The sequence below is a fragment of the Jaculus jaculus genome, chromosome 1 (assembly GCF_020740685.1).
Source record: "Jaculus jaculus isolate mJacJac1 chromosome 1, mJacJac1.mat.Y.cur, whole genome shotgun sequence".
In the NCBI taxonomy this organism is placed as follows: Eukaryota; Metazoa; Chordata; class Mammalia; order Rodentia; family Dipodidae; genus Jaculus; species Jaculus jaculus.
The window spans coordinates 252,017,635-252,029,525 of NC_059102.1; positions in this window are offsets into that span (position 1 = coordinate 252,017,635).

The following is an 11,891-nucleotide window of genomic DNA, read 5'->3' on the forward strand; positions in this document are numbered from 1 at the left end:
GGGGCTAGTAGTTTGTGTGAGAAGCTTGCTTTTATACCTGTGTCCTGAGAAGCTGTGCAGAGTTGCTTGTGTGGAAATGAACTGGTATGAGCAGAGTGCTATGGCACAGAAAGACAAAATCTTTGGGTGAACTGCTGCCCATTCAGCTGCAATTGAGAGATTACAACGTTTGAGATTGGACCAGCTATCCTGAACTGGGAAGCAGGAAGAATGTAGAGTCTTTTGAAGGGGCCTGAACGCTCAAAAAATGTCCTGTTCTTTAAAGTCTACTTTGTTCCCCCACTGTATTAACAAATAGGCACCCTACCTGGTATTATAGAGTATAAGAAATGTGGGAAAGAAAGGGCCATTGAGTTTACAGCACAGTCTTGTGTTTTAGAAATGGCCATGGGCAGTATGAAGTAGTTTTACTAGATGCCTGCATGGAGACTCACATGGGACCATGAGGATGAACCGTGGGTTGTAGTGGGGACCCTGTGGAGCCAGGACCATGAGATGGCTGCCAAGAAGAGCTGCTGGCCCTGGATGAAATTTTCCAGGACTGTGAGTAGCCTATCTGGAGGGGTGGAATTGGAACTCCAGAGATGTTTTGCAGGTTAGAATTATTGGACTTGGAGATTTGTCACTGACTAGAGTTGTTGGATTTGGAACTACAGAGTTTGTTATTTGCCCTGTTTTAACTCATATTAGTAGAATATTTCCTTGCTATGCCCAATGCCATCTTTTGCAATGTGAATGTTCACTCTGTGCCATTATCAGTTTTTTGAGGTTATTTTTTGGTATTATAGCTCAGTTGAAATATATTGGACTATTGGGGATGTATGAACATCTTTGGAATTGATAAAACCTATGGGGATGTTTAAAGTTGGATGAACACATTGCATTTTAAATCATGGATAGTAATAGTTTATGGGGGCCAGAGATGGAATGAAGTGGTCTGATTCAGGTGTCCCCCATAAACTTAGGTGTTCTGAATGCTAGGTTCCTAGATGATGGAGATTTGGGAATTAATGCCTCCCGAAGGGAGTGTATTGTTGGGGATGGGCTCGTGGGTGTTATAGACAGTTTACTCATGCCAGTGTTTGGCACACTCTCTTGTTGCTATTGTCTACCTGATATTGGCCAGGGGATAATGTCCACCCTCTGCCCATGCCATTATTTTCCCCTGACATTGTGGAGCTTCCCCTTGAGCCTGTAAGCCAAAATAAACCTCTTTTTCCCACAAGCTGATCTTGGTTGGGTTATTTCTACCAGCAATGCGAACCTGACTACAACAAGCAGTGTAATAAAATGATGAGTATATAAGTAAATTTTTCTAAGAACAATCTGTAACTTACACAAACATGTATCTAAACATATATATATATACATATATATATAGTATTATAAATGTTATAGAAATATGTAGTATATGTACACAGTATATGTACACATATTTAAAATATGCCATCTTTCATGAAAATGTTTTTTATGAATTAACATTTTATGCTAATTATTCTTTCATTTGATCAAATTTTTAATTACTCATACAAAGATTCCTTAGCATCTTCAAAAAAATAACCAAAAATCTGTACTGAAGGTGACTCAGTGAGTTGTGACCTGAAGATAGAAAGATAAAAAAGGAGGTTGGGCTGAAGAGATGGCTTAGCAGTTAAGCGCTTGCCTGTGAAGCCTAAGAATCCTGGTTCGAGGCTTGGTTCCCCAGGACCCACGTTATCCAGATGCACAAGAGGGTGCACGCATCTGGAGTTCGTTTGCAGTGGCTGGAGGCCCTGGCACACTCATTCTATCCCTCTCTCTCTCTCTCCCTCTCTCTCTCTCTCTCTCTCTCTCTCTCTCTCCCTCCCTCTCTCTCTCTCTCTCTCTCTCTCTCTCTATCTGCCTCTTTCTCTCTCTGTCTGTTGCTCTCAAATAAATAAATAAAAATAAATTTAAAAAAAGAAAGATAAAAGAGGCAAGAGACCTTCCCATTCAATGGGCAAAGATGCAGATAAGCAGGGGTAAATCAAAGGGAAACAAGCACATGAATGCAGGCCCTGCCAGGGGGACTGGAATGCAAGGATCCATCTGTCTGCAATGGAGAGATGTGTGACCACCAGAAGAGAAGCAGAGGAATTCTGGAAAGATGAGAAATGAAATGTCACCAAAATTGTGAGAACATCCTTCTTCCCGTGAGCAGATAATGAAGCAGAAGCAAAGTGCCAACTGTCATCACTGAGTTATTAACAGAGGAAAAGTGGAATCAGGGATAGGTGTAAACTTGTCCAAGAATTGAATCAATAAAACTTATCCCCAAGTGACTCACAGGAAGCTTCATTTGACTTTATCTGAACATTTAAATGGCTCAGTTACTTAAGATTCTAAAATTTTTAAGATGCCATCTTTTCCATACATCTGTACCTATTTGCTTCCATAGAGGAAAATATTCAGAGATTGCATATGTGGAAAAATGGGACAAGAAAGCAGACTGATCAGACTACAGGTAACTTATACCTGTTTCCAGTTGAATATCACCAATGCTAAGCATTGTTTTGAAAACTGTTCTTAGTAGGTGAAACAGAACAGAGCAATAAATCTTACACTTTTGACCAGTACTACAAGCTTTAAAAGATGTTAGCATGCATTCCTTACTCCTGTACGTATAGTGTGGTGGTTTGATTCAGGTGTCCCCCATAAACTTAGGTGTTCTGAATGCTGGGTTCCCCAGCTGATGGTAATTGGAAATTAAAGCTTCCCAGAGGTAGTGTATTATTGGGGTCAGATTATAGGTATTATAGCCAGTTTCACCAGGGTAGTATTGGCACACTCTCCTGTTCCTGATGTCCACCCTCTGCTCATGCCATCATTTTCCCTGCCAACATGGTGCATCCCTTTGAGTCTGTAAGCCAAAATAAACCCTTTTATCTCCACAAACTGCTCTTGATCAGGTGATTTCTGCCAGCAAAGTGAACCAGACTGCAACAGTAATGTTGGTACTGAGAGTGGGGTCATTTGCTGCTAGACACCTGACTGTGTGGCTTTGGCCTTTTGGAGCTGATTTTCAAGAAGAATGTGGAAGGATATGAAACCCTGGTCTTAAAGAGATGCCTTGAAGTGTTGAAGTATAGCTTGATAGACTATACTGGTCAGAGTTGAAAGACCTGAATGCAATAAGAACTATGGACTGTGAGGTTTGGCTTGTGATGGTAAGAAGGAGTTTTACCTAGACCAGAAATAGTTTGTGCGAGAGAATTTGTGCAGGATTGCATTGCCTAGAAATGGACTGGTGTGAGCAAATGGATATGGCACATAAAATGAATTCTTTGGGCTGAAACTGCTGCTTGTTCAGCTGTAATTGTGTTAAAGATTACAAGCATTGAGATTAGGCCAGCTGACCTGCATTGGGACAACAGAAAAAAAAAAAAAAAGTAGAGTCTTTTGAAGGGGATGAATGCTGAAGAAGAGTCCCATTCTTCAAAGTCTGCCTTATTCACCCCTGGATTAACAAATTGGCACCCTACCTTGTACTGTGGAGTATAAGAAATGCAGGAAAGAGAGGGTCATTGAGTTACAAAATGGGCTTGTGTTTTGGAAAATGGCCAAGGGCAGGGTGAAGTAGGTTTTCTGGATGCCTGCATGGAGACCTGGAGACCCGGTGGAGCCATTAGGATGAGCCATGAATTGCAGTGTAGACCCAGTGGAAATGCCAGGACCATGAGATGACTTCCTTGGAGAGCTGCCAGCCAGGATGAAGTTTCCTAGGATTGTGAGTAGCCTAGCTGGAGGGGCGGAATTGGAACTCCAAAGACCTGTTGCTGGTTAGAATTATTGGACTTGGAGAATACACTTTTGGGCTTGGAACTACAGAGTTTGATGTCTGCCCTGTTTGAATCTTTTTATTGATTGAGTATTTCTTTGCTATACCCAGTGCCATCCTTTGCAGTATGAATGTTTATTCTGCACCATTATGTTTTTTGGGGGCATAGAGTTTTGGTATTATGGCTCAATTAAAAGACCTTGGATTATGAGGATGTTTGAACATCTTTGGGATTGATAAAAAATATGGGGTCTTTTGAAGTTGAACCAAATGCATTCCATTTTACATTATGGATATTTGTCAGTTTATGAGGGCCAGGAGCGATTGTTTTGGATTGATTCAGGTGTCTCCCATAAACTTACATGTTCTGAATGATAGCTTCCCCATCTAATGGTAATTGGAAATTAAAGCTTCCTGGAGGCAGTGTATTATTGGCAGTGGGTTATGGGTGTTACAGCCAGTTTCCCCATGGCAGTGTTTGGCACACTCTCCTGTTCCTGGTGTCCACCTGATGTTGGCTAGGAGGTGGTGCTCATGGCATTATTTTCCCTGCCATTGTGGGGCATCCCCTTGAGTATGTAAGCCGAAATAACCCTTTTATTCTCCCCCAAACTGCTCTTGGTCGGGTGATTTCTGTGAGCAATATGAACCTGACTACCAAAGATAGCAAACATTTAAAAAAATCAAATGAAGGCCTGCAGATATGGCTTAGTAATTAAGGCACTTGCTTGCGAAGCCAAAGGACCTGGTTTGGTTCCCCAGGACCCATTTAAGCCAGATACACAAGGGGTGCACACATCTGGAGTTCATCTACAGTGGTTGTAAGCCCTGGCATGCCCATTCTCTTTGTCTTTCTCTCTCTACCTACCTATTTGTATATAACTCTCTCAAATAAATAAATAAATAATATATGAAATATATTTTTTAAATCAAATGAAAACAAATGTTGGTGAGGAGGTTGACAAATAGGAATACTCATTCACTGTTAGTGGGAATGTAAGCTGATACAAACAGCATGGAAATCAATATGGAAACTCCTGAAAAGGATGAATGTAGAGTTATCAACAGATTCTATTTCCTTACTGGGCATTTACCCTAAGAGCTCCATATCTCAGTTCAAAGATATTTACTCAACCATATTTATAGCTGCTCAAAACAGAATAGCTAAGAACTTGAATCAACCCAGGTGCCCATCATTGGATGAATGGATAACCAATATGTGGTATATCTACACAATGAAATTCTACTCAGCAGTAAGAAAAAAAAGGTCAAAAGGATTATTTTTAGAGAAATGGTCCAACTTGAACAGATGATACTAAACAAACTTATACTATCACAGAAACATAATTGACACATGGTCTCACTCATCTGCAGTTCCTAACCTGTATCAGCCCAAGTTGCTGATATATATACACAGCATCTTGAGGCTTGGACAATAGGAAGGGTAGGGCTTGGAGGAAAGGTGGGGGTGGGGGGAAACAAAAGTAAATCCAAATTGAACTGATACCATAGAAACCTGTATCTTGGAAGTTAGACTAAAACATTCAACTCTTATCAGGACCTTGGGGGGGGGGGGCTGAATTGAAGACCCTGGAGAGGGTGAGAGGAAGCCTAACAATTTTCTCCTGTTTTTCTTTTTTCTATCTTTTTCATTTTTCTTTTCCCTTGGCACTGGCCCACAATTCCCTGTACCAGGACATGGTTAACATTCACTATGAGCTGTTGATTGGAGAGACTTACTAGATCACCCAAAACAAATAAGACAGATTTCTATCAGAGCACTTCATTACCACCAGAGTTTAATGGTAAAACCTTACTGCTGAAGATGCCATATGGAGTTGGCATAGACCATGTAAAGACCTGGTTGGGTTGTGGAAGAGATCAAGTCCCCAGTTAGCCCATCTAGTGCTGAAACATGCTATAAGAGCTACCAAGGGAAATTGTCCAACATCTCTCTGAGCATTTCAAAGTCTAAGATAATCAGAAGCAAACAACCTCATGTGATGTTCACACAAGTACAATAGTGGCACACAGCTAGGGTAGGTAACAAACTGCTCTTGGATTGGCTAACAGATCTGCTCAGTGGAAAGGAGATCATACCTGGAACTGGGAAACAAGCAGAATCATATCCAGATAACAATTTTGCTTTCCAATGTCAAGCTCCCACTAATCTTGGGCTATATATGAATCTACACCCTTTAAATTCTCTCTGAATTAATAATGGTTATCCCATTTAGCCTGTGCTGACTTCACTCTCTGTTGGAGTACCTGCTTCTTTTTCAGATGGGTGTGGAACCTAAGGAGATAAACAACTCAGTGCACTTCACCCTGGCCCTTGCTGAAACCACAGAAAAATTTGGGGAAATGAGCAAGAGTTCTGCTTTCTTGGTGAATCTGACATAGCACAAAGCTGGTGGAGATAGATACTGAAGACAGTCAACACCTACCAAAGCACAGATCCAGCAGCTCCTAAGAGCCCATCACTAAAGGAGACTTAAGGTACACCCAACATGGCTCAGGGCATTTTGTGGAAGATGGGGCAGAAAGATTGCTAGAGCCATAAATTGGGACATTATGCACAAAGACATTCCCTCTCCCCTATAGCTGACTGCTTCCCACATGATGCATGACACACAATCCCCATGGGACTGACCTGCATTCCAATGATGGAGGCATATTCAGAAAAAGCCGTAGGGATGAGGGAAAGGATGGTACCAACATGTGTTGTTTACATACTAAGTGGATCCATTTCTAATAAAAACAAATTAAAGAAATGTGTTCCTATGAGAACATTACATATGTGATATTGGATAGCTCAGTGTTCATTTAGAAAGAATTCTTTCTTTTCAAAAACTTTTATTTATTTGGAGAGAGAGAGAAAATGTGTGCACTATGCTCTCATAAACTCAAATAAACTCCAGATGCATGTGCCATCATGTGTATCTGGTTTATGTGGGTACTGGGGAACCAATGCAGGGTCCTCAGCATTCATAGACAAATGCCTTAGCCATTAATCAAACTCTCCAGTCCTAGAAATAATTCTTATTCAAAGGTTATTGTAAGGATTAAATACAGTATGATACATAGAGAAGAGTTGTTGAATTTCCCAGATTCTACAATTTTCTTACCTTTGCTACCCTCTGGTTTTGTTTATGATCCCATCTAAGGGAAAAAGCTTGGGCTCCTGTTTTCTATCCCTAGAAGAAATAGTTGGTGAGATTTATGGCTAAGAAAAAATTCAAATGCTTAGTAACAGTTAGTAGTATTACATATAAAAAGGAATATTTTTGTCCAACTGTACAGTCAGGGACACTAAAATTATTATTATTTTTTATTATTGTTAGTGATAAATCAAATTTTAAATATATACTAATCTGGATGTAGGAAATTATAAATTGTGCATAGATGAACAAAAATCTTGACTCCAAGAATATAAAACATATTCAATGTGTAATAACACAGGTTTCTGACTTTGAGTAGTACATAAATTTTTCAAAAGTATTTATTTGTACAAGGCAGAAAGAGAGAGAGAGAGAGAGAGAGAGAGAGAGAGAGAGAGAGAGAGAGAAGGTGGTCATGCCATTACCATGTGAAGCTGCAAACAAACTCCAAATGTATGCACCACTTTGTTCATAGTTTTACATGGGTACTGGGGAATTAAATCTGTGCTGGCAGGCTTTGCAAGCAAGTACCTCTAACCATGAAGCTATCTCCCCTGCCCCATAAGCACTTTTAAATGTGTCTCTTATCTACTACAGATTACACAGCTGTAGATGCATACAATATGTTTTCTGTATGTGAATATTGATATTAAATATTTCAAAGGATTTTTATTGAGTAATTATCTTTAATTGGTAATTCCATATTATTTTCATATGACATATACATATAATTTTATATTTAATTGTCTACAAAGGCAATGAACATCTTTGCACCACCACATTATTTCACTTATTCATTAAAGAAATGATTCATAAGCAGGTTAGAGGATGCTGGGATTAAGTACACAGTTCTTTCTTAGAATACAAGTATTGTTTAAGATGTAGAAAGAAACATCATCTGATTAATTTCTCCTTCCTGAGCCCCTCAACCAGGATTAGTCACAAAAAGCAGTAGAAAGCCCAGGCCCCAGGCCCAGCTATTATTGGAATGTATCCCTGCCAAAGTCAATGTGTTGGAACCTACATCCTAAATGAGTCTCTACTGAGAGATGGCACCTAGAAGAGATGATTGTGTCACACACAAGTACTAGAATGGATGAATTAATGCAAGTCTTTTATTTTACTTTTTTATTTTAATTAACTATTTTTTATTAATTAGTTTTGATCTCAGTGAATACAAACTAGTTGGTACCATTGTTAGGCTCATCCATGTCCTACCCCTTTCCCTTGCCTCCTCCTTGTTGAGCTACATGGGTCATGCATAATGAGTAATGAACCAAAAACAAACATTTTCTGGTATTTTTTTTTTTAATTTAGGTATTCTCTTATAGAAACAGCAACGGGACTAAGACAATTCCTAAGGTTAAACATATATTTATCCACATGATCTCTCTTTCTTACCCTCCTCCCTCTCTCTTTTTCTCCCCCCCACCCCTGTGTGTGAGTGTGTGTGTGTGTGTGTGTGTGTGTGTGTGTGTGTGTGCGCGCGCGCGCGCGCATGCATACTTATGTGCTGGACAGAGGGAAAATTTCTTGAATTTGTCCCAGCCCCTTCTACCTACTGTTGAGGAAGGGTCTTTTTCTTACTATTGTTGCACTCACCATGAGCTTTGAGATTCTGGAAAAAGTTCTTTAGTTGGCTTCCATCTCACCATCAGCATGCTGGTATTACAAAAGCCTGCCATGGCTTTCAGCTTTTTCCATGAGGTCTGGGAATCAATCATAGGTATTCAGGCTGGAGAAGTGTGATGTTTCATATTGATTGTCAGCTTATTGAACCCAGAGTTTTCTGTGAAGAATTATCTTGATTAGGTAAATTGAGGTGTGGAGATCCTCCTTAATGGTGGGCTGAACCATTTCATGGGCTGGAGTCCTGGGCTATATAAAAAGGAGAGAGCTGTATGAGCACCAGCATTCATTTCACTCTGCTTCCTCACTGTGGACTAAATCTGAACAGTTTCCTGTCTTCCTGTTTCCCTACCATGATAATGTGTAACATGGAACTGTAAGTTAAATAAACCCTTCTTTCCTTTCTTGTCAAATATACTTTCTCCCACCAATAGGAAGGTAACTAATATATACAAGTGGTATCAAGGAGAGAGACTCTTGCTAAGATAAAACAGAGTATGTGGCTCATTGGATTGAAGAATAGGTTCCTGGAGGAATTTGTAATACTTTATTTTTTTCCATTTTTTTTTAATATTTTATTTATTTAGTTATTTATTTACTTGAGAGAGAGAGAGAGTCAGATATAAAGAGAGAGAGAATGGGCTTGCATGGCAGGACCTCCTGCTGCTGCAAACAACACAAGTGCCGCCTTGTATATCTGACTTCATGTGTTTTGGGGGATCAAACCTAGTTCCTTTGGTTTTGCAGGCCAGTGCCTTAGCCAGTAAGCAATCTTTCCACCCCCATTTCTTTTTTTTTTTTTTTAATTTGTTTTATTAGTTTCCTATTCTGCATGTACAGGCAGTTTGGTACCATTATTAGGCTCATCCATGACCTACCCCCTCCTCATTGGCCCCTCCTTGTTGAGGTATATGGGTCGTGCATTGTGGGGTTAGCCCACAGTTATTGGTATGATAAATGTCTCTGTATATCAGGAGTGGAGTTTCCCAAGTACTTTGAAGCCCATCACAAGTGCCAGGTGTCAGATATGGTACTATAAAGTTTGGATTTTGCCGTGCTGTGTTTTGGTCAGCTTTGGTTTGACTATTCTTGTTGTGCCCTCATTCTGCAATTTTGCATTAGGAACTTTTGCTTTGTGCCAATGCACGTTGGCATTATATAATATCTTTATCTTGATGTTACAGGTGATCATAGCTACAAGATTGAATGATTCTCATAAGAGAGTCTGCACTTGAAGGATTAAACCATGATGAAACTGTTAAAGACCATGGGGACTTTTCAAGTTGAACTGCATGTGTTTTACATAATAACATGGCCATGAATCTCTTAAAGACAAGGGATGGAAGGTTATGGCTTAAATATGTTATGTTAAGGTGTCAAGTTGATAATAGGTGGACTTGTGATAGTTCATATTGATTGTGAACTTTTGAAGGCCTAAAATCACCTATAAATGATTATCAAGATAATGTTAGTTAATGGGCATCTCTGTAAGGAATTATCTTGATTAGGTTGATTAACTGTGGGCAGCATCAGTTCATTGGTCTAGGACTGTATAAAAGGTAGAGAAATGGCTGAGACTAGAATCCATCACCCTCTGCTTCTTCCCTATCTTATCCATGATGATGGATTGGAAACAGCAACTGTAAACTGAAATAAAGCATACTAGTAATGAGCAGGAAACTCATACAGGAGGCAAGTACATTATCCATCGAGGCAACTTCACAGCCCATTTGAGACTGATGTTAAGAAGAGCACCAATGACTTATATATCCTTCATGGGTTCATCTCCACCTCACAACCTGTTTATTTAAAAAAAATTTTAAAAACTAGCAAACAAAAGTCAAGAAGAAAGACACCTGAAAAGCAAGCACCAGATCTAGTAAAATAGCAATGGAAGCAAAATAGGCCATCATTGTTTTTAGAAGGATAAAGGGGAACATAAAGGGCCATTATAAACATAGTGATGGTATTTTCCTAACTTCACAGACAATGACTCCTTTACATCTTTACATCGAGTGAGCACAGTATTCAACTAGTCATAGAGAGCATGGATGCTAAATCTTTGGCTTCTGTTCTGCTTTACTTGAGTATCTGCAGAAAATAAAGTTAAGTCCTTTAATGTCTATGTGGATCACAGCAAAACATTTGGCAAATAGAAAGAATTAATTAACTAACCAATTAAATACAATCATTAATAGTTATATTACTTCCAGAACTAAGATGCAACAAGATATTTTCCAAGTTATCTATTTTTGTTTATTTTGCCTTGTAATGTAGATTTGTGCCCATGATCATAAGCAAAGAAATGAAGGGGGTAGTTACTGGTGATCATTTTTTCCTAGAGTAATACTTCCATGTGCATATCTACATGAAGCATAAGACCAACTGCAGAATAAGTGCACTTTTGTTTGTCAATTCATATTTCTTCTTGAATATCTATGCCCTAGTCTATCCTAGGGAAGGATGTTTGTGGTAGGTCCTTTGTTTATCATTTTCCTTAAAGGTGGCATGCATTGGAGTCACAAAAATATGTTCAAAGGGGCTGGAGAGATGGCTTAGCAGTTTAGCGCTTTCCTGTGAAGCCTAAGGACCTCAGTTTGAGGCTCGGTTCCCCAGGTCCCATGTTAACCAGATGCACAAGGGAGCGCACGCATTTGGAGTTCGTTTACAGTGGCTGGAAGCCCTGGCGCGCCCATTCTCTCTCTCTCCCTCTATCTGTCTTTCTCTCTGTGTCTGTTGCTCTCAAATAAATAAATAAAAAATTAAAAAAAAAATATGTTCAAAGAATGGGGTGGACTCCTCAGAATTTATGTTGTATAAATCTTTCCATTCAATTGTTAGACACTATTTCTTTTTCTAAAAATTTTTTTTTTCATTTTTAATTATGCCCCCTTGTGCATCTGGCTAACGTGGGACCTGGGGAACCGAGCCTCGAACTGGGGTCCTTAGGCTTCACAGGAAAGCGCTAAACTGCTAAGCCATCTCTCCAGCCCAGACACTATGTCTTTTAATAATGGTGACAATACATGCCATGACCTTCTGAGTAACCAAGGTAATTCTGTTATATCCTCTATATCAGACTTTCCTCCGTTCTGTTATTTATAGTTCTTCATTATTCCTAGTCCTAAGGCATTTTCCTACTGTTTGTTGGTTTGCTTTTACCATTCTCACATCTTGATAAGTAGTGACTTCATTAAACATCATGCAGATTACTAAATTTGAATATGACATCCCCCTTTTCCCCCTGATAGCACATTAACTAAACTAACAGAGTTTGCCTAGGGATTAAAAAAATATATTGCATT